General features: G+C 37.6%; 1 long non-coding RNA gene across 6 annotated transcripts in view; it reads right to left on the reverse strand.

Annotated features, from left to right (window-relative positions):
- Window positions 1-18,944, reverse strand: part of LOC102431266 — an 87,844-nt gene that overhangs the window by 10,343 nt on the left and 58,557 nt on the right. The window contains exons 7-8 of one of the 6 annotated variants that reach the window (XR_001348625.2): window positions 11,996-12,158; window positions 10,052-10,504 (exon numbers count right to left, since the gene is read on the reverse strand). The exons of 1 other annotated variant lie outside the window; for it this stretch is intronic. This is a non-coding gene — a long non-coding RNA (uncharacterized LOC102431266). Of the gene's footprint in view, window positions 1-10,051; window positions 10,618-11,995; window positions 12,159-17,811; window positions 18,202-18,944 lie in introns of those variants that run through there. 4 more of the 6 variants (XR_001348623.2, XR_001348626.2, XR_002829735.1 and 1 more) reach the window with 4 other exon arrangements.

Raw genomic sequence — 18,944 nt, forward strand, 5'->3', positions numbered from 1 at the left:
GCAGTTTAACTTTGGTTTCTCATCTGTACTAGAAGGTTACATTTTAAACCCAAAACCATTAATCAGCTTTTTTTCTAAGAGATGCTAAGTTGTTGTTTGGTGTTTTTTTTGGGGGGGTGGGTGGGGGGAGGGCCAAAAAGGTCATCTAAAAACCCTCCATCTACTATAACAATGACTGCTCACTTAAAAAGTTTTTTTAAAATTGAGGAATAACTAACACACAACAAACTACACATATTTAAAGGGTATAGTTAGGTAAGTTTTGATATGTACGCACCCATGAAACCTTCACCACAATGAAGATACAAAGTAGTGAAATTCTCCACCAGCCCCAAAGTACCCTCATGCTTTTTTTGCATCCTCTCCCAATTACCCATCCTACCTTCCCCACCCCAAGCAACCACTGATCTGCTTTGTGTCATAGATTTCTTTCCATCCTTAAGAAATTTTATATAAATGGACTCATACAGTATGTATTTTTTTTGTCTGGCTTCTTTCATTTAGTCCAGGGTCATTCATGTTCTTGATGTCTCAGTAGCTCTCTCCTCATTATTGAGTAGTATCCGTCATGGATACACCACAATTTGTTGATCCGTTCACCTGTTGGTGAACATTATTAGTGTTCTTTCCAGTTTTTACCTATTATTGGTAAAACTTTTGGAAACATTCATGTACAAGTCTTTGTGGAGACATATGTTTTCTTTTCTCTAGGATGGAATATCTGGGTTTTATGGTCAGTGTATATGTAACATTTTAAGAAACTGCCAAATTGTCTTCCAAAATGTTTGTACCATTTTACATTTCTACTTAAATGTATTGAGAGTTCCAGATCCTCCACAAACTTGCCAACGCTTGGTATGGTTGGCCTTTTAAATGTAGCCAAACAGGTGTGTGGTGGTATTTCATTGTAATTTTGATTTGCATTTCTCTAATGATTAATAATGCTGAACATCTTTTCATTTGTTTGCCATTCATATATCTTCTTTGGTGATGCATCTGTTCAAACAATTTACCCTTTAGTCTGTTGTTTGTTTTCATATCATTGAAAATTCCAGTCATAATGGAATTCCAGTCAATAATGGTACAAGACTGATAACTAAGAACTCAAAATTTTACATGATTCATGGGTACCCAAGGATAAAAATTTCACAATGATTATTTTCTAAAACCTATGCTGAACTAAAATATTCTCTAACCGTTGACAAACTTGAAATTCCTTTCAAGCTTGAAAAGGATTTAATTATTTTTAATTAGTATTGCTGCTAAGTCTATGGAGGCTCAGAACTTAATTAGTAAACAAAATAGTCTCATTTCCATATATTATATTGGTACCTAAACCATCTTAGTTTTTCTTCAGTGCATTAGCTAAAATCACCAAAGTTCCTGTCCCTAAGCCACATTCTACATTTTGTACTAATTACAGTCTAATTCCATAGATTCCATTTTACAAAAATAATTTCTTGGCAAACTTGTGTCCACATTCAAAAAGTGATGGATGCAAAATCTTCTATCACATTGCTTGTGCATACAGTAACAGTTAAAACATGATTTGCAAATATGAAGATGAATTCTACTGAAGAGCTAAAGAACAGGCTAGATTCTAGGGGAGCTACAAGCTTTCCTTTGAGGAAAAGCTAGGCCATAGGTTCGCAGCTCAATTGTTACAGTTGATGTGGGTTTCCTTTTAGATGCCTGGAAAATGACTATGCTGACCACATCCACATTCTGAAATACTTTTTGAGAACTTGTAACCAAACTGCAGGAACTGACTCATTTTGCAGTGCCCAGCCACCACACAATGGTTCAGAATAGACTCCAGTCAAATGCAGAAATATCAAGCAGCAAATTGTCTGCTTACATGGGGGAAGAAAAAAAGGGAAATCCCCCGGCACATGGCGCAAAATGGCTCAAGTGGGAGTAGACCATCAGACATGACCAGAAAGACCAAACAGAACACACCACTTCTTGGGCAATACATAGATTTCCCTCAAAGCTAGAAGTCAGAGGCTAATAGAAAAGGGACCTTTTTGTCTAGCTCTCTTTATTACACCTAGAAAGTAGCCTCAGTTGAGAGCAGTATGTGCAGGAAGATTTGGAGAAGATGGTATCTTCAACGCCCATTCCTAAATTCCTTGTTCACTAAGTCAGGAGCATAACCCCTTGTCTTCCAAGAGAGAAGCAGGAATGTCAGGGATGCCAGAAAGGAGTGAGGCAAGGGTCCAAGGACACCTGGGCTTATTACCAGAGATTTGCTGGTATCCTAGGACTTCGCTACATCCCTGCTTACCTATTTTTGCATCTTTCTCTCTCAGCTCACAAGGCATCTCCTCCAAGGAAGTCGGCATCCTCATGATGTGCCAACTCTCACTCCCTCTGTCAGTGCAGAGTCCCACTCCGGAGGAGAATGGAAAGGAGCACACTAGGGCCCCTTCCACAAAACACTCTGTGTTCCCAAATTATGAATTTCTCCTCCCCACAAGTAAAACTCTCATTCTCGCAGTCAGTGTCAGCCAGAGGCAGTAAGGAAATCCGGTCCAATGAAATTGAACTATAAATGACAAAACCAATAACTCTTTTCTGCAGGTGGGTCCCTGGCTAAAAGAATATGAAGGTTAACCCAAATGCATAACTAACTAGTGGAAAGTCAGACTAGGGGATAAGTATTAGGTATAAAGTCTCAGGGGGTGTGTAGTAAGATAAACCTGGACAATACCTATTAGTATAAGTAGCTATCAAGCCCCTCTAAGACTGGTTACATGGTCCAATGTAGATAAAACAACATGTATGTTCTCACTGATGTCATCATGTTTCTTAACATGTAAACTCCTACATAACAGAAACTGTACATTCCTTACACAAAACGTAGGAATTATGATAGTAAAATAATGATAAGGGGCTACAATCCATGCACAGCAATCAACTCTACCTTTAAGAAATTGCAAAAATGTTTTGAACACAAATTTAAAAGATAAAAGTAGACACAATCCCATTTTTTCCCAACTGGTCAACTGCTTTTATTTTCCCACTCTTCCTTTCTGCCTCCAGTTGTAAAACAAGTACTGTGCAACACAACCTTTTAACCTGTATCAAACAGAAAATTTTCATGCAGAATTATAAGAGGGAACTTATCAATTGCATGAACATAAAATGGAGGGCCACCCAAAATACTTTTAACACCCAAGTACTTAAAACCATGCAGTTCAAAATTCTAAACTGTTTATCACCAAGGTTTCCATATTATAATAATTAAAGTAACAATAGTAGCATTTTATGAGAGCCCTTACCAACATGTGCACACTCAGGTTATGGGGCACAATGGATGGATTCTCCAGAATCCCTATATCAATAACCTATACTCTAGAACCTGTATCAGAAAACACACAGACCAAATCTGTGCCATTACAAACTTACCATTCTCCTTATCTTTAGTTATCATGTCCTATGTTCCAGCAGTTTCTTACTATGGCCAACTGTGTGATCTGCCATTCACTACCTCCCAGACCTCATCTACTACTTTCCTCCTTGCTTGCTGTTCTACATCGGGCTCTTTTCTGTCCCTTAAACCTGCTCAACTTGCTCCCACCTCCACTGCAGTGACTGTAATCCTCTTCCTCCAGATACCCTTCTGGTCGGCTCATTTCCCATGGATAGTTCTCTGCATACACATTAGAAAAGCCTTTCCTGTCAGCCCTAGATAGAATAGTTCTTCCCTGGACCCCTGGTTACTCCCTATCTGTCTGACACAGTTTTATTTTATTCCATAGCATGTACTAACTCCTGCCACATATTTATTTGCTCAATCACTGTCAGTCTTCCCCCTCCATGTGAGCAGAGACCTGTTCACTGCTATATTCCAAGACAGAGAACACAGTCTGGCATGTAGTAGGTATGCAATAAATATCTATTTTTGTAAAATGATTATATACCATATGGTATCTTTGCCAGTTGTTCCGTTATAAGCTTAGGAGGTTTAGATGGAACCTGGAACAATTTTTGCTAATACCCCCATACTTCAAGGGCCAGATGATCATTTCCCCAACCTTAAGAGAAATTGTGCAGGGATGAGTTCAGAAGGAACACCTTGCTTATACTCTCCCTACTATCCATAGGTAGAAGATAAGGAAGGGTCTTTTAGAGTATGGCTATCAAACAGGATGGAGAGAAAGATAGAATTTACTGCCTTTACTAACTTAACTTGTCCGAAAGAGTACTTATTGTACTGAGTCTGCGACATAGACTTAACATTTCATCCTGAAAGATATAAAGCATTGCTGCGTGATCCAACTGGTATCAGAAAACACACAGACCAAATTTGTGCTATTACAAAGAACTTGATGATGACTAGTTGTGTGTTTTCCAAAAAGTATGGGAAATGACTCCCAGGTTTAAATCATTACTAAATCACAAGTAAAGACTCTATCTGCCTGAAGGAAGAGTAACCCTAACTGCAGCATTGGGACAAGTAACACTTTTTGAAGTGTTAGTAGCATAAACCCTCCTCCCTGTCTTTACCTCCCCAGAAAAGAGGGTATCCCTCATTTTTCACATTTTTTACTTAGTGATACTTTTTTTTAATTTTTAAACTCATAATATATTTAATGGAGGGCAGAGCAGGACTTTGTACCTCCAAATTGATTTAAATTCTATTTAAAAATCATTTTCCAAGACATCATTGTAGAGGCCTTTGTTCTCTCTTAATGTTCTCTAAACAGGGAAATGAGTTGAAAGCTCAGGGGAATTCTTAGACATTATTTATTAACACATTCTCTACTATGAATCTTTCTTCTACCTCCATTAAAAAAAGGAAATAAAACCAATTTCTCTGCATTATTTTCTTGTCATAAGCCTTTTCTTTCCCTTATTAAAAAAAGAAAGCTGGCTGCCAAAGGAAGATTAGCTTCAAAACTTTTATGAATGTGATTCTGTAAAATGTGCCTTGTCTCAAAAATGACAAAGAATCAAATAAGAGGCGTAGTCACTGAGGTGCAAGGAAGAAAGTGAATTTGTAGTTCCTCCTCTTCCTCCCCTTCATGGACCCTAACCCTAGCCTTTCTTTCATCCATCTGCAGGTAGGTGCTGAATGAGTTATGGGAGATAGTGGATGAACGAATGAACAACTGAACAAATAAAAGAATGAAGGCAGGCATGACTAGTATATCCTCCTACAGACAGCCTCAGTCCAAGGCCAGGAGATTTTTAAAAAAAGATGTCTAAGCACTCTGAACCCATGGGTTAGGGTAGCCTGCTTCCCCTCTCAGTCAAATTCTCAGCCTACATCTGATAGAGGAGGAAACTCTCAGTGTGAATCTCCTTTCTCATATTCTGAAAATTTAACTCCTTATCCAAGGAGAAGGTTTTATGCAAACAGATGGCTTCTTATAATTATTTACTTAGACGTTTTACCCCTCTAGATATCACCTAAAACTAGATGGTGATAAAGGAGAAAAATATTAGTAAGTATAGATTCTTACTCATTTTACTTTTCTATGGATTAATTCTATACCAGATAGAAGAATCTCCAGAGAGGTTGCTGAAAGTACATCCCTAGGACCCAAATGCTCACAGAAGCTCTCCCTTTCACCCCCACTTTCAAGTGAAAACATTAGAGAAAAAAATAGGGGAAGTTACATGAGTAAATTTGTTAGTGCATGAGATCAACTGAAAACAAGGAATTCCCCTCATGGACTTCAGTGGCCTAATTAAAACTTCATAAAACACAAATGACTAAAACTGTTCCTGTTGATTTGTAAAATAAGAAACAGAAAAAGTCAACTTTGTATTTCAATACTGAGAGGGCCAGGCCTGGCAGATGTGACACTTTGCAAATTAGAAATGAGAAGGCCATTTCTGAGACTTTCGGGTTCAGTCAACTTTTATTCTCCTTTTCTGCCCGAAAGAAGTACTTTCCATCTATACTGGCAACTGCCTATTTGGATTTAAAGCCTGGCTCCTCAACTTATCAGCTGAGCAGTCAAACATATTCTTTGACCTTACTAGCCTCAGTGTTCTCATCTATGAAATGGGCACAATAACTGAACCAATGGGTTATCAAGAAGATTGAGCAGTTGAATGCAAGTAGAGCTAATACCATAGTGCCTATCTAGAACATGGTTAAGTATGCAATAAATGGCAGCCACCATTGTCATCACTGTTTTACTTAACCTGATATGAAAAAAATACATATGGATCCATAGGGTTTAAGATTAAACTGAAGTCTGTTCCTAAAAGGATTTGGGAAGGGAACTCAAGTGTGTTAAGCACCGTTACTCCAGGGACCACAGAATGTGCTTGACATGTGTTATCTAATTGAATACAGCAGCCTTGTGAGCTAGTACTGACACTCCACTCTCTGGGGCTTAGGGAAATAAATGGAGGAGCTTACTCAGCTAGCAGGGAGCATAGTCAGCTCAACGCACAAGGCTACTTGTTTCCAAAGCCTGGGCCCCTTAAGGAGCAAACACTGTAATGGAGCTGTGAGCAGGCACCGTGTTGCGGTCCTGGTCACCACTGTCATATATTTGATACCCACTGCAAAATGTCTGGAGGTTCGGAGAATTTTTCCAGGTGACCAGAACTTTGGAAGGGCCCTGCAAAATGTTGCTGGACCTGTACAAATTCACAGGGTTTTTAAAAATATTTTAACAACCCTAGCCACTCAAATCCTAACTGAGAGAAATCAATGGGTTTTCATTTAAAAAGTCTTTATCCGTCTGCTTTTAGAAAAGGTGGAAAAAGTAAGCTTTCTTCCAATACCACCACCGACATTGGGCTTTCTGGAGAGTAGGTGCTTCAGGAGATTAAACTCTTAAAGGCAGAAAGGAACATCCTTTAAAATAAAACCTTAGCTTTTCATAATCAATGACTCCATCTTCTACCTTAAAGTAACCAGTTACATTTCATTTCTAAGCAAATTATTACTTTATTAGATCAACCTTTAAAAGGAAGCAACTGGAAACTATTGTGTTATTAAAATATAGCTAAGAAAAGTAAATTATCTCAATTATTATATTGACTTACAAAAGCATATTATATTTAACTTTTACATGCATCTAATCTGTTCTTTTAAGAATTTAAAAGAAAATCAAGTATATAAATGCTCTAGTGATGTATTTACATGACCACAGTATTTACTAGTATAGTAAATAATATATGTATTTCTAAATTTTGTTTTATATTATCTTTGATACTTCAGAATGTATAAACTAGAATAAATATAGGATTAAAAGACAATAGACTACAGTTGAGAATTTAAGAAGTTGAGCCAGGAAATGTCCAAGATTAAATCATTTACAATTTTTAGCATAACACGAAGAACAATTTTTTTATATTGATATTTTTAATTTTTCAAAGGAAAAGGGTAGCCCATAGATAGTTTTAATTTTTTGCTGGATTAAATGTTATGTATAGTTCCACACTTCCCTATCTAAGTTGAAAGTAGTTCACAAAATATAAAAATATTTTACTATGCATGTTCTCCTTTGCAATTAATTACAATCTTATGGAATTTAAAAATACCCAGTGATTGCAGTCCTCCAAATTCTGATTGCACAATCAAAACAGTTTGTTTAAGAAAAAGAAATTTCCATGGATGTGAATATAAAAATGATAACTAATAATGAGAATAATCCAATAAGCAAAAAACTTAATTATTTCTAGTAGTCTGAGATTGACAGGAGAAAATTAGTTTGCAGATGGAGATCAAAGAGAAACAAATTTGAAACTTTAAATTTGTTCAAAGATAACATTACTGCTGGTGTTTGACTAAAATACCAAATGAATAAATAAGTAAAGCCTACAATATGTCAGAGATAAACGCTAACAAGGAAATAAAGCAGGGTAGAGGGATAGGGAATTTGGGAAATAGAATGGGGAAGTTGCTATTAGCATGGAATGAGTTTTTTATCCCTAGAAATATATATGTATTGGAGAGACACCTTATATACTTTCTTGAAGTACTGTTAAAAGTATCTTTTCATATATGTAATACCTTAATCAATAAAGAAATTTTTTTTTAAAGTAGCCTTTCAGAGGCACCAAGGCTGCTGCCTGATTCCCCCCTGGGAGCCCTGCTTTGTCTTAGTGTGGCTCCCATGCTAGGGAGCTCATCCCCTCTAAGGTGACCCACGCCCTCTTTCCTCACAGCCCAGACCTCCTGCTGGAGTTAAGGACCCAGAGAATGTCTACGCAATAACTTTTTCCACTATTCAAGATAAGTTCCTTGGGGCTAAGGAAAGAGTTATTTTTGTGTCTTAATTTTCCCAACTAAAGAAGTCAGGCTGTTGATAGAGATCAATGTTAGGAAACTTGTGAAGAGATTAGGAGCCTCTGAGACCCCTGGAACTTGCACACTCCCCCCTAGGAGAACCTGTTATAAGCATTCTCAGTTAAGAGTAGACTGCAGTTAGACTACTGGCTTCCAAATCCTGGCTCTACAATTTCCTGGCTGTGTTTCTTTGGGCAAGTTGCTTCACCTCTCTGTGCATCAGTTTCCCAGGTAAAATGGATATAATTATATCCCTGGCACATAATATAAGCTCCACGCATATCAGTAATTAGAAGTCCACAAATCCTTATCTGAAATTTTGTAAATTTAATAGGGTAACTATTCCATCAATATAAAATTCCAGGCAAATCTGGTGCAGCACTCCATGACCAAACATATTAATATTGCTACAATAAAACATACTAACATTTGTATGAAGTGAGATAAAGACTACAAATAGCTTCAGGTCATGATCTGCTACCAAGTTTTTGACATTAAAATCTTTTGGTTTTCAGAACTTTTTGGATTTCAATAGAGATGGTGGACCTTTATATTAAGTAAGGGGTAAAACCCACTGAAGTCTATTTTTCCTTTCTCACTTCTGGATATGCTAATGACCAAATAATAGTCAAAACCATTTAAGAGTAGAAAGTAGGAAGCCCTTTAGGCATGGAAAATCCACACTGCATAACTAATCGATCCCCAAAATTAGTCTAAACAACCTGTGCCCCCCAATACAGTGTGCCATAAGATTCTCAGTCAACCAAATCATTTCCACAAACAACCAGTCTCTAACAATCTTTACGGGTTTTTTTTTTCAAGTAATTTTTGAACATAGGGTAACATACGATTTATCTTTCCCATAGGAAAAAAAAGACAAGCTATTAAATGAGAAATAATTGACTTAAAACCATGTGCCTTAAAAGAATTAAAAGCATGTGCCTAGGGGAGATAAATAAGCATTATGCCAAAGTGGTAAACTATCCTGCTTCCAAAGGAATTTTCTCCACATTGCATTTTAAGGAAATATTTGCAGCTCTTGAAGAGATATACAATAACTCATTCAAGATGGTCTCACTGCTGGTCCACACTGGATAAAAGACTTCCACAAACCCATGGAAGCCAACTTCTTCTGCCTATTACCCCTGTTTGTTATTTATCTTCCCCAACTTTTTTGACCCCTTTCCATTTATTTTATACTGAAGCATTGCTTTGTTCAAGACCTAGGGTTTACCACCCCCATGGTGATCCATACACAAAGACAAGTCAGGAAGACATGAAAAGAATGGAGATACTTATGTTGCTTCGTGGTTTTTTTCCCCCTTCTCATTATCCTCCTACTCAATAAGACTGTGGTGGGAGGTCTGAATGACATTTCCAAACTGAGAACTTAAAGCTACATTTCAACACCCAACCCCTCAGTTGTCATAGGAACAACACTATGAGGCTTATCTAGGTTCTAACAAACACCCACTTGTTTTGCTAGCAATTAAAGCTCCCCCTTCCAATCAAGTATATAAACACATACATATACATACCTTGAAAAATTGGGCAAAAAGGTATACCACATCAAAAATGTAATAAACAAGCCCAAAGGGAAAGCATTTCTACTTCTGACTATAAAAATACCAAATACAATTTGGGAGAAACTAATTTGAGGTCTGTCACTTGACCAGATTCCTTTTAGTTTGTATCTTTACATACCCATAAAGACAAAGACACATGCACACTGTTTACAGAGTATACACAATATTAATACTTTCAATAACACCGGTGGAGAATTCAGGACAATGCCATGTTATTTATTTTTCATATATTTTTGTAAATAACAGCACAGCAAACAGAACTGAAAACATGAAGATCTAAAAGAATTATTCTGGAAAATACTTTCCAGCATTTACTGTTTCAACCTGCTTCTATCGTTTTTTGTTTTTGTTTTTTCATTCACGACAATGGATTCTAAATGGATGAGTCAAATCTACAAATTATATAGAGGCTTTTTTCCCATTAAGCATGGCAGTCTTTAGCTAGATTGTTAAATCATCATATTTTGCCCAAGTAATTACATGAAATAGAGCTGAAAATACTTGTGAATCACTGAATACAACTAGCAGTTGGATGTAAATTACCTGTCAATATCTTAATTCTTCATCACCATTTTTCTGTCTTCAAGACTCTAAAACCTATAAATTCATGTGCTTCAAGGAAATGAGTAGACTTTTTCCACATCTTCAGCCACACCTTAATTAAGTCAAATAATTGTAATATTCACACTTGCATCATCGATCTGATTTATTGGAGGACCTGCCCCTAAAGGCCATGCTTATCTTGCTCTTTGTCTATGTCTTTGAAAGCTGTTTGAGAATAAAAATCTTTAACATTCTCAAGTTATGAAAGAAAAAATACCAATTAATATATCCCCATGGATTCATTTCCCTCTCCTCCACCCTCATCCCACGCTAGTGCCAGTGCCAGAGAGAACTACAGCATTGCTAGCCTGCATTTTATTATACATTTTTCATTTCAAGTTATGAATTTTAAGATTTTGAAAGCAACAGAATGGGAACCAAGTCAGAAATGCAGCTTCAACCTTCAATTTGGCTGAAGATACCGAAAACAAAATAAATAATATTATATCCTATATAACCCAAAATGCACAACTCTGATAACAGCTTTAATTCTATGAATTCACATTTATATAGGGAGATCACCAAAGTTACCTATATTGTTGCTAACAGTTAAAGAACAATTTTCTATCTGATTTTATAAATATATCACATGACTGCTTCTATTGACCATTAATAAACTGGTAAAATCAGGTAGTCACCCACCATTCTAATAGTATTTTCTTATTCTATTCAACTTTTCCAGCAAAAATAATTCCTAAAAAGCCAAGAAAAGAAATCAGACATTCATGCCTAATATAAACTTGTTTCCTTAGAGTTCACGAACACCAACCTACTGTAGAGAACACAGGTATTCAAAGCTTTATTGTATTCTTATGGACAACTTAAACACAAAGGAAGTTCAGATTCAAGATTAGAAAACAATGTAAAAGTTTTGGAGAAAGACAGGCTCACCAGTAAGAATTGCTCATCAGGGCCTTTCAAAGTGTAATGGACCATCTGGAAAAAAACTACTCTTTTGCTATCTTAATGGAATCAAATAGAACACTCTTAAAATTCACAATACAAATGTAAAAAAATCTATTATCATCTTAATCTGCCTTTCATAATCAGTAAGAAATGTTTCTAATGCATCACTTAAACTTTCATTTTGTGGAGTTCTAACTAAATACTTGACATCCTTAGGTAGAGAGATGGAAAAAGGAGGGCAAGTTGCCTAATTATAAAAGCGTTCTTCCAAAAATCATACATACTATCCATACTAAGTGGAAATCTACATCCATGGAAAGTTAATGCTACAGTGTTACCAAATAACCCATTTTGATCCCCCCCATTATTAAAAAGGAAAAGGTAAAAGGGGGAGAGAGCCAAACTAGTTGTATTACATATATTTGCCTAAACTGGCAATGCTCAGTTAATCTTTGTTAATTACCTGGCTGCTTCTCAGCCTTCATGCTATATTCTTGGGCTGCTACTTTTTCGAATTCCTCACTCTGTTTATGGGTTCTGTGGCTCAATACAGTTGTTAGGGATCTGTGAATAGTTTCACAATTCCCCCACACACCATATGATATCTATTAGGGAGCAATGCCATTTTTCAACTTACCAATTCTGGATAAAGCAGTATTTCCTGGTGACAGAATGCTGCTTCTGTTCGCTACAACTCCCTCTTCACAGCTTGATAAATCTGATTATATAATGTCTTTGTTCCAGATCACACGAGGTGCTTTCCTACAAAAGTTTTCTAAAGGGTTATCTGCATTTCATTCCTGTGACAAAACGAATAAGAACAAGGGGTGGGGGGAGACAGGGAGTAAGTCCACACAAGTTCCTGGCAAAGACTTTTAGTTGCATTTTTCTGAGTTTAATCAGTAAGCTCTATTAAAGTGACAGTTACCAGTTCAGGAAGCCAGAGTTTGATCAAGTCAGCCACCACCCGTTGGGTGTCTTCCACTGATGCACGGACTCCAAGCAAGCAGTCACTTGGTCATCTATCACATGTGGCTGAATCACTGGACACCCGTCCCTCTCCACCCTCTGGCGCCCATTGAGTAGCAGCCCAGGCAGGAGAGTGGCCTGACTCCAGAAGTGGGACCTCTTATAGGGACCCGCCAATTAGCTGCTGACCAATCACAGGCAGCACCTAGTACCCAAGTCACATGACAGGGCAGTCCCTCTGACTGCAGGATTTCTGAATTACTGGGGTTATACAAAGGACACTCATTCAGGAAAAGAGAGGGGGGGAAAGCCATAAGCCGAAACAGAAAACGCCCAGGCTGAGACAACTCCGGCTTTTAAACAGGCAACACCCAAGCCTCACACAGACAGACAGATAGCCACAACCAAATCAGGATGGAAATCAGAGGAATGCCTGGCACATATTAAAAAACAATCCCAAAGCAGAGACTGCGTTTACAAAGCCACTTCAGCTATAAGTCTACTCCTCCTTACCCTTTCTCTACAGTCTCTGTGACAATTTTACATTCTCAATTATTTTTAAAAGCTCTGGTAAGCCTCTGCAAAGCCATTGTAAGAAAAATGTGTGAGACACATGAACCTCTTCTCTCCTCATTCTCTCAAAATACCCCTAAAGGAGATTCAGAGTTTGCCATGAAAACGTTTCATAAATGGTTGGGTAAATCAGGGAAAATTAAACATTGTCAAGACAAATTTGTATGGTAATAATATACCAAATAATATACCAAATAATATACCTCTTACACCTGCCCTTTTTCATGCAATCATTTTAGACTGTTCACATCAAGTTCCTTCTTGTTAAGGAAATGAGTCCCCCTTATTTATTTTAACACCATTAATTTATTTCTTAAATATTTCTTATGTCCTAGAAAAAATTCAATTGTGAACACCCCTACCATTTCTCTGACACAAGCCCCCCACCCCCAATCCCACCCCACCCCAGATGGTACTTACAAATGTTCTTTGTTAGGGTCTATCAGTTTCTTCCTAACCCCAACATCCCAAGGCAAAATATGGGCTCAGCTTCATCCTTTAAACCTAAAGGCCCTATTTTGATTGTGCAAGGCTGCACCAGCTCCTTCCCTGAGACAAGCCCAGAACACTGTGCTGCTTGCCATTCCCAATTTATGGAAGGAAGCGTATGTCAAACAAACCAGGTGATGACTCAGACTGCCTCCCCCAGACACATTTTCCCTAGAAGGGGAGGGTAGTGTAAGTGCAGACCATTTGGATGTGACTCAGTTTTATTAGACTGGGGATTGTAGTTAATCTGACAAGCTCACATTTTTCTTTTATAACTTGGACATTTTAGGAGCAGAATGCACTTTCTACATGTTTTCAAAGAACTGGATCATGTAAACGAGGAAGTTCAAGCGATTACTTTGAAGGTAGAGCAAGGTTTGGGTTCTACTCCCCAATATTGAAAGTTTCAGAATTATTTGTTGAGAACGTTACAACCGAGGCAACCAAACATTTGAGTTTACACGACAGCAGTAACAGATTGTATACGTGTAGGTAGGTCTACTGGAGACTTTTTACCATGGAGGACTCTTTCTGTCCTGAGGACCCCAGTTTAAGTCTCTAAGTCTGGGGCTCGTGTGGCAGGTTCTTCAGGAAGTGGTGGGGAACATAACAGTCATGTTGCAGCTTTCACTTTTGCATTTACTGCAATGCACATTCTAAATGGAGCTACTCACACGCTAGCACACATGAAATATAACCACATCTCTCTCTCTCTCTCTCTCTCTCTCTCTCTCTCTCTCTCTCTCTCTCTCTCATACACACACACACACACAGACACACACACCTGTACAGTCCTTTAATTCCAACTTGCCTAAAAGCAGCAACATAAAAACTTGAAAACCATCATAATGTCATCTGTGAAGGTTCAAATTAAATAAGTTGACATGCCTAAAAGGCTTCCTCTTCAGTTAAAAGTTTACTACCAAGATGGGGGTGGCATTACATGGAATAAATGGTTCCCAGGTATTACACAGACAGGAAGAATGCCGTAAGAAGAAGTACAAGTCCCCACACAAGAAATATGGAAGGCTCGATTTGAGCAGTGTAACTGCAGTTGTCTCTTTTCAGCATACTTCCTTTAACCTTGAGCAAAGTCAGCAACTGCCTGGATGATACCTTAATGTGTAATTAATTTTGTTATTTAACATATAAAAATGCTCAAATACCTAATTTTCAAATTGGTAGAAGTGGGCAGAGAAAAGGTATATACCCCGAGACAGTGAAAAACAGCTAAATCGGGAGTTGACTATTCACTTTACCAAAAGATTCCCTTTAGGGTTTTACTGGAACGCACCCCCCCCCCCCCATAAAGCTTCCTCCCAGTCACCACTCCTGTCCCCAGGCAATCTCCACATGATCCAACTGTGTCAAGTTCTCATAAACCAGAACTACAGGTAATGATGCAGACAGACAGCCTGGGTTCCAGTACTGGCTCTGGGAGGGACTTGGGAAAGTCATTTTATTTCATCAAGGCTTTTGTTTAATCTGAAGAATGGGAATGAGAAAATACAAGGAAGGAACAGAAATCACTGCCTCCATAATGTCTGCCACCACCATTGGCTCACGAAGGGTCAGCTGCCTCCCTCAAAACCAATCTTCCAACTCCGGGGGCTGGGGAGAATCTTGTTCACTCGAGGACTGACAAAGTGACTAATCATGTATGTTTTACAATGATCAAAACTATTTGGATAGCTGCTAGATTCATTGTTATTAAAACAAGGTATCCTACTTTGAGATCAGATGATTAGTTTTGTCTACAGTATATGTGAGATTCCCAATATTAGAAAATTTTCATAGAAACATAACTATGCAGCCATAGGTATGCCTCTACAGACATACACACACACTGTGTCTAGACTTACATAAGACAATCTGAACATTGCTTTTATGAGACCTTGCCTCTGTTCCAGCCTTTTCATGTTATATAAGCAGCCACTTTACCCGTCTTCCTGCAGTGATTTCAGATCTAAGGAGTATACTGCCCTCAGAGAAGTTTTATTAGTTGTCTTCTTTCCCCACCCATTTTAAAGAACGAACTGACTCAGTTTTTTTGATGGCAACTGGGTGGGAGTGAATCTGGGAGTGGGCAGGGTGGGAGAAAGGGAGGAGGAGGAAGAGGAGGTGGTGGGAGCCAAGAGCTGAATCATAGCCATGTGAGTAATCTTAGCCTTTTTTTTTCTTCCTAAGGGCATGAATCAAATTAAGCTTGTTTTGCTGTGGGTGAAGGAAGAGGAATATAATAGCATGAATCAGAGCAATTATCAAATATGCGGCACTTACTAAAAATTAATTACAATCACTGCCTTTTCTTACATGTCTGCCAAAAAATGCCAGAGAGCTTTTGTTCATCAATATAATCCTTTACAGAAATTCTTAAGTTTGAACTTGATTCTCACCCTCTTTCCTTTAAAAATTTCCTTTTACACATAAATTTCAGAAACAGGAATCATTTTGGAGCTTCTGTGAGATAATCTTTGGCCTTTGGAGATAAGTGTGAAAACCAAATGGCACATATGGGGTAGAGACCAGGTTACAGACTATCCAGCCATGAGCTCTGGAAACAAAATACTGAGTTTCTGAAAACAATTGCTCAGAAATGAGTTTAATCTCTCAAAGGCATTCCAACAGGAGTGAGGCATACAACAAGCCTTCAGGGGAAAGTGGGCATTCCTTTCAGAATAGTTTTCAGTGACAATAAAGTTGTCATAAAAAACTTTCGAACTACTTTATACTGAAATAAGTGAATCCTCATCAATTTAAGAATTTATTAGGAGTAATCCTGAGAAAGAGATGGGTCAAAACATAAAATCATTATTTTGGAACTTACGTAGAGAACAAGGACATAGCTCAGTTATTTGTAGGCAGGGCACATATCTAACCAACTTATATAAAGGCACTTCCTTTTCTGCCATATTTTTTTTAACCCAATCTATTTAGTAATTTGTGGAATATAAATATTACCATGGGGGAGAAACTGGCTATCTAAAGAGAAAGGCTAGGTCGACCAAATATTTTCTACTCCCGGACAAGTCTGTGCATTAGGAAGTCAAGAGGGCATATTTTGAGCTCTAGTGACACATTTACATTTTTTACTGCACCAACAAGCTAAAATGCATGGTCCCTTTTGTTCTTTTGTTATCTACCTGTGGTGTTTTTCCTTTTAAACATGGGTATGGATGTTCTGTAGATAGACAGACGCTAGCAATGAACTTAGTACCCTTACAGAATATTCCACACACAAGAGCTCAAGGACAATAGTGTCTTAACACACTGTTAGGTTTTCCAAAATTCGTTTTTTTGGGGGGATGGTGTTTTACTTGTTTTTTGCGTGCTACAACAATCTTTATAGGGGTCTCCAGATAAATTATTTCAAGAGCACTCTGAATAAGCAAATGCTTTTAATTTTTCCATGTCTATGTGTTCCTCAATTTGGAAATTGTAATCTGTGATGACAAGTTTTTTAGGGATGACAATTTGTATCCCAGGTTTAACTATTTCCAAATCTGCCTATATACCGTTAATATTTTGGTGATTTTAGTCAAGATATATTTACATAATCTACAGATATATCAATATCGAGTTCATATAAAATGAGCCAGATCTGTTTTCAGACTAAGTGACTTGGATTTCTCTACCCTGAGCCCACAAGTTCCTTGCCATGCAACCTCAGCCAAGTTAATGGCATTAACTTGTATTTAACTTTCTACCTTTCAAGTCACTACACTCTCTATTTAGAATCTCTAGTTTCTTTTGTAGTAGAAATAATATTGCTAAACCCAATTTTGTCACACCCTCACCTGTGCTTATTGCAAGAGGCTAGAGGTGTAAAGAAAATTTCAATACATATTTTAGTTCATTCTCTTTTTTAAAATGTTCTAAATAGTAATTGTGGGAGAAGATACTGAAAAATAGGTCTTATCAATTCTCAGAGTTCAAGTCCTCTGAATAGTCCTTGAGTGTACTCTGCATAGGTTTTTTTCTGCTCCCCAGTATACCAAATACGGGTTAGGGTAGGGTGATTACATTCTGATGTTTTACATGGAAAGAAATAGAATGTTCAAATGTATAATTAATAAATGCTAAGTATAATTTGATCTACTATAAACTGCAGCTGAGCTATAGTTATGTGAGGTGTCACCATGGGTGAAAGCTGGGTGATGGATCCTCGAACTCTCTCCATACTATTTTTGTAACTTCTTTGGTGCCTGTAATTATTTCAAGAGAAAAAGTTGAAAAACAAAACCTGCAGCCCTGACTGGTTTGGCTCAGTGGATAGAGCGTTGGCCTGCGGACTGAAGGGTCCCAGGTTCGATTCCGGTCAAGGGCATGTACCTGGGTTGTGGGCACATCCCCAGTGGGAGATGTACAGGAGGCAGCTGATCGATGTTTCTCTCTCATCGATGTTTCTGACTCTCTATCTCTCTCCCTTCCTCTCTGTAAAAAATCAATAAAATATATTTTTAAAAAAAACCTGCAGATGTCTGAAAATTTTATCTACAAACTAATCATAATGAACCAAAGTCAAAACTAATTTCTGGATAATTAGTCCCAATAATGCTAGCTCTCTATTACTTAATGCTGGAGAAAGACATTCAGTAGAAAATCAAGAAACTACAACCCAAGTACCTGACAAAACCTTTCTCCTGGTTTAATGCATATGGAAAAGTAACATTTGGTATCTTAAAAACTAAAATGTAAACTAATAACTATGAATGATAAAATTAAGATTTATATATTAGTTTTATAATTCTACAACTTAGAAAAGAGACCCACTCTGTTTCATCCAACCTGAAATGTTATTGATTGGAGGCACTTCATGTTTTCATGTAGCACGAGGAAAGAAACAAACATTGCTATTAGCTACGACATAATGCATTAAAGACAGCCCTGGATGACAGTCAAACTAGCTTCTCATTGCTTTGTTCTAGGAGATTTGGCAGTTTCTCCTGACCTCAGTTGCATTGCTTGGCTTGTGTCTGGAAGCCCTTCTGCATGTATCTCAGCAACAAATAACACAGCTTCAACTATATGTATGTTCCTAGCTGTTGCTTTGTAAGAAAATATGGGATTTCAGTCATTTCTCTGATAATGAACATTTGCTTCACTAATATCAGATTTACTCCCTGCTGTTCTCACACCTTTCTTTCTGTGTACAATTACATTTTGTTTCAATGAAAATCAAATTTTATTTTAATAAATGTAATCTTATTGAGAGCATAACAAATGGCATATATCCTCAGCCATATGTAGAACCAACAATACAATTCAACTAAACAGACCATGAGAACAGCTATGACCAACTATGTCAATGTATTGGTAGCAGCAACTGCTTCATGACCACTGACCGATAAATGACAATTGAGAAAGGCTATCCATTCTATTATGCACCCCAATCTTATAAATGGTCAAATATGGAGGGTGAGTAGACGGGCATCTTACAATATATGAAATATCAAAGATGCTATAGGTCTTATTGCAGCCTGAGGAAATTCTCTTTTCCTATAGCCTGTTTCTGAACACCTCATCCAGATAATTCACTCATGCATAAAAGAATT

The sequence above is a fragment of the Myotis lucifugus genome, unplaced genomic scaffold (assembly GCF_000147115.1).
Source record: "Myotis lucifugus unplaced genomic scaffold, Myoluc2.0 scaffold_76, whole genome shotgun sequence".
NCBI lineage: Eukaryota > Metazoa > Chordata > Mammalia > Chiroptera > Vespertilionidae > Myotis > Myotis lucifugus.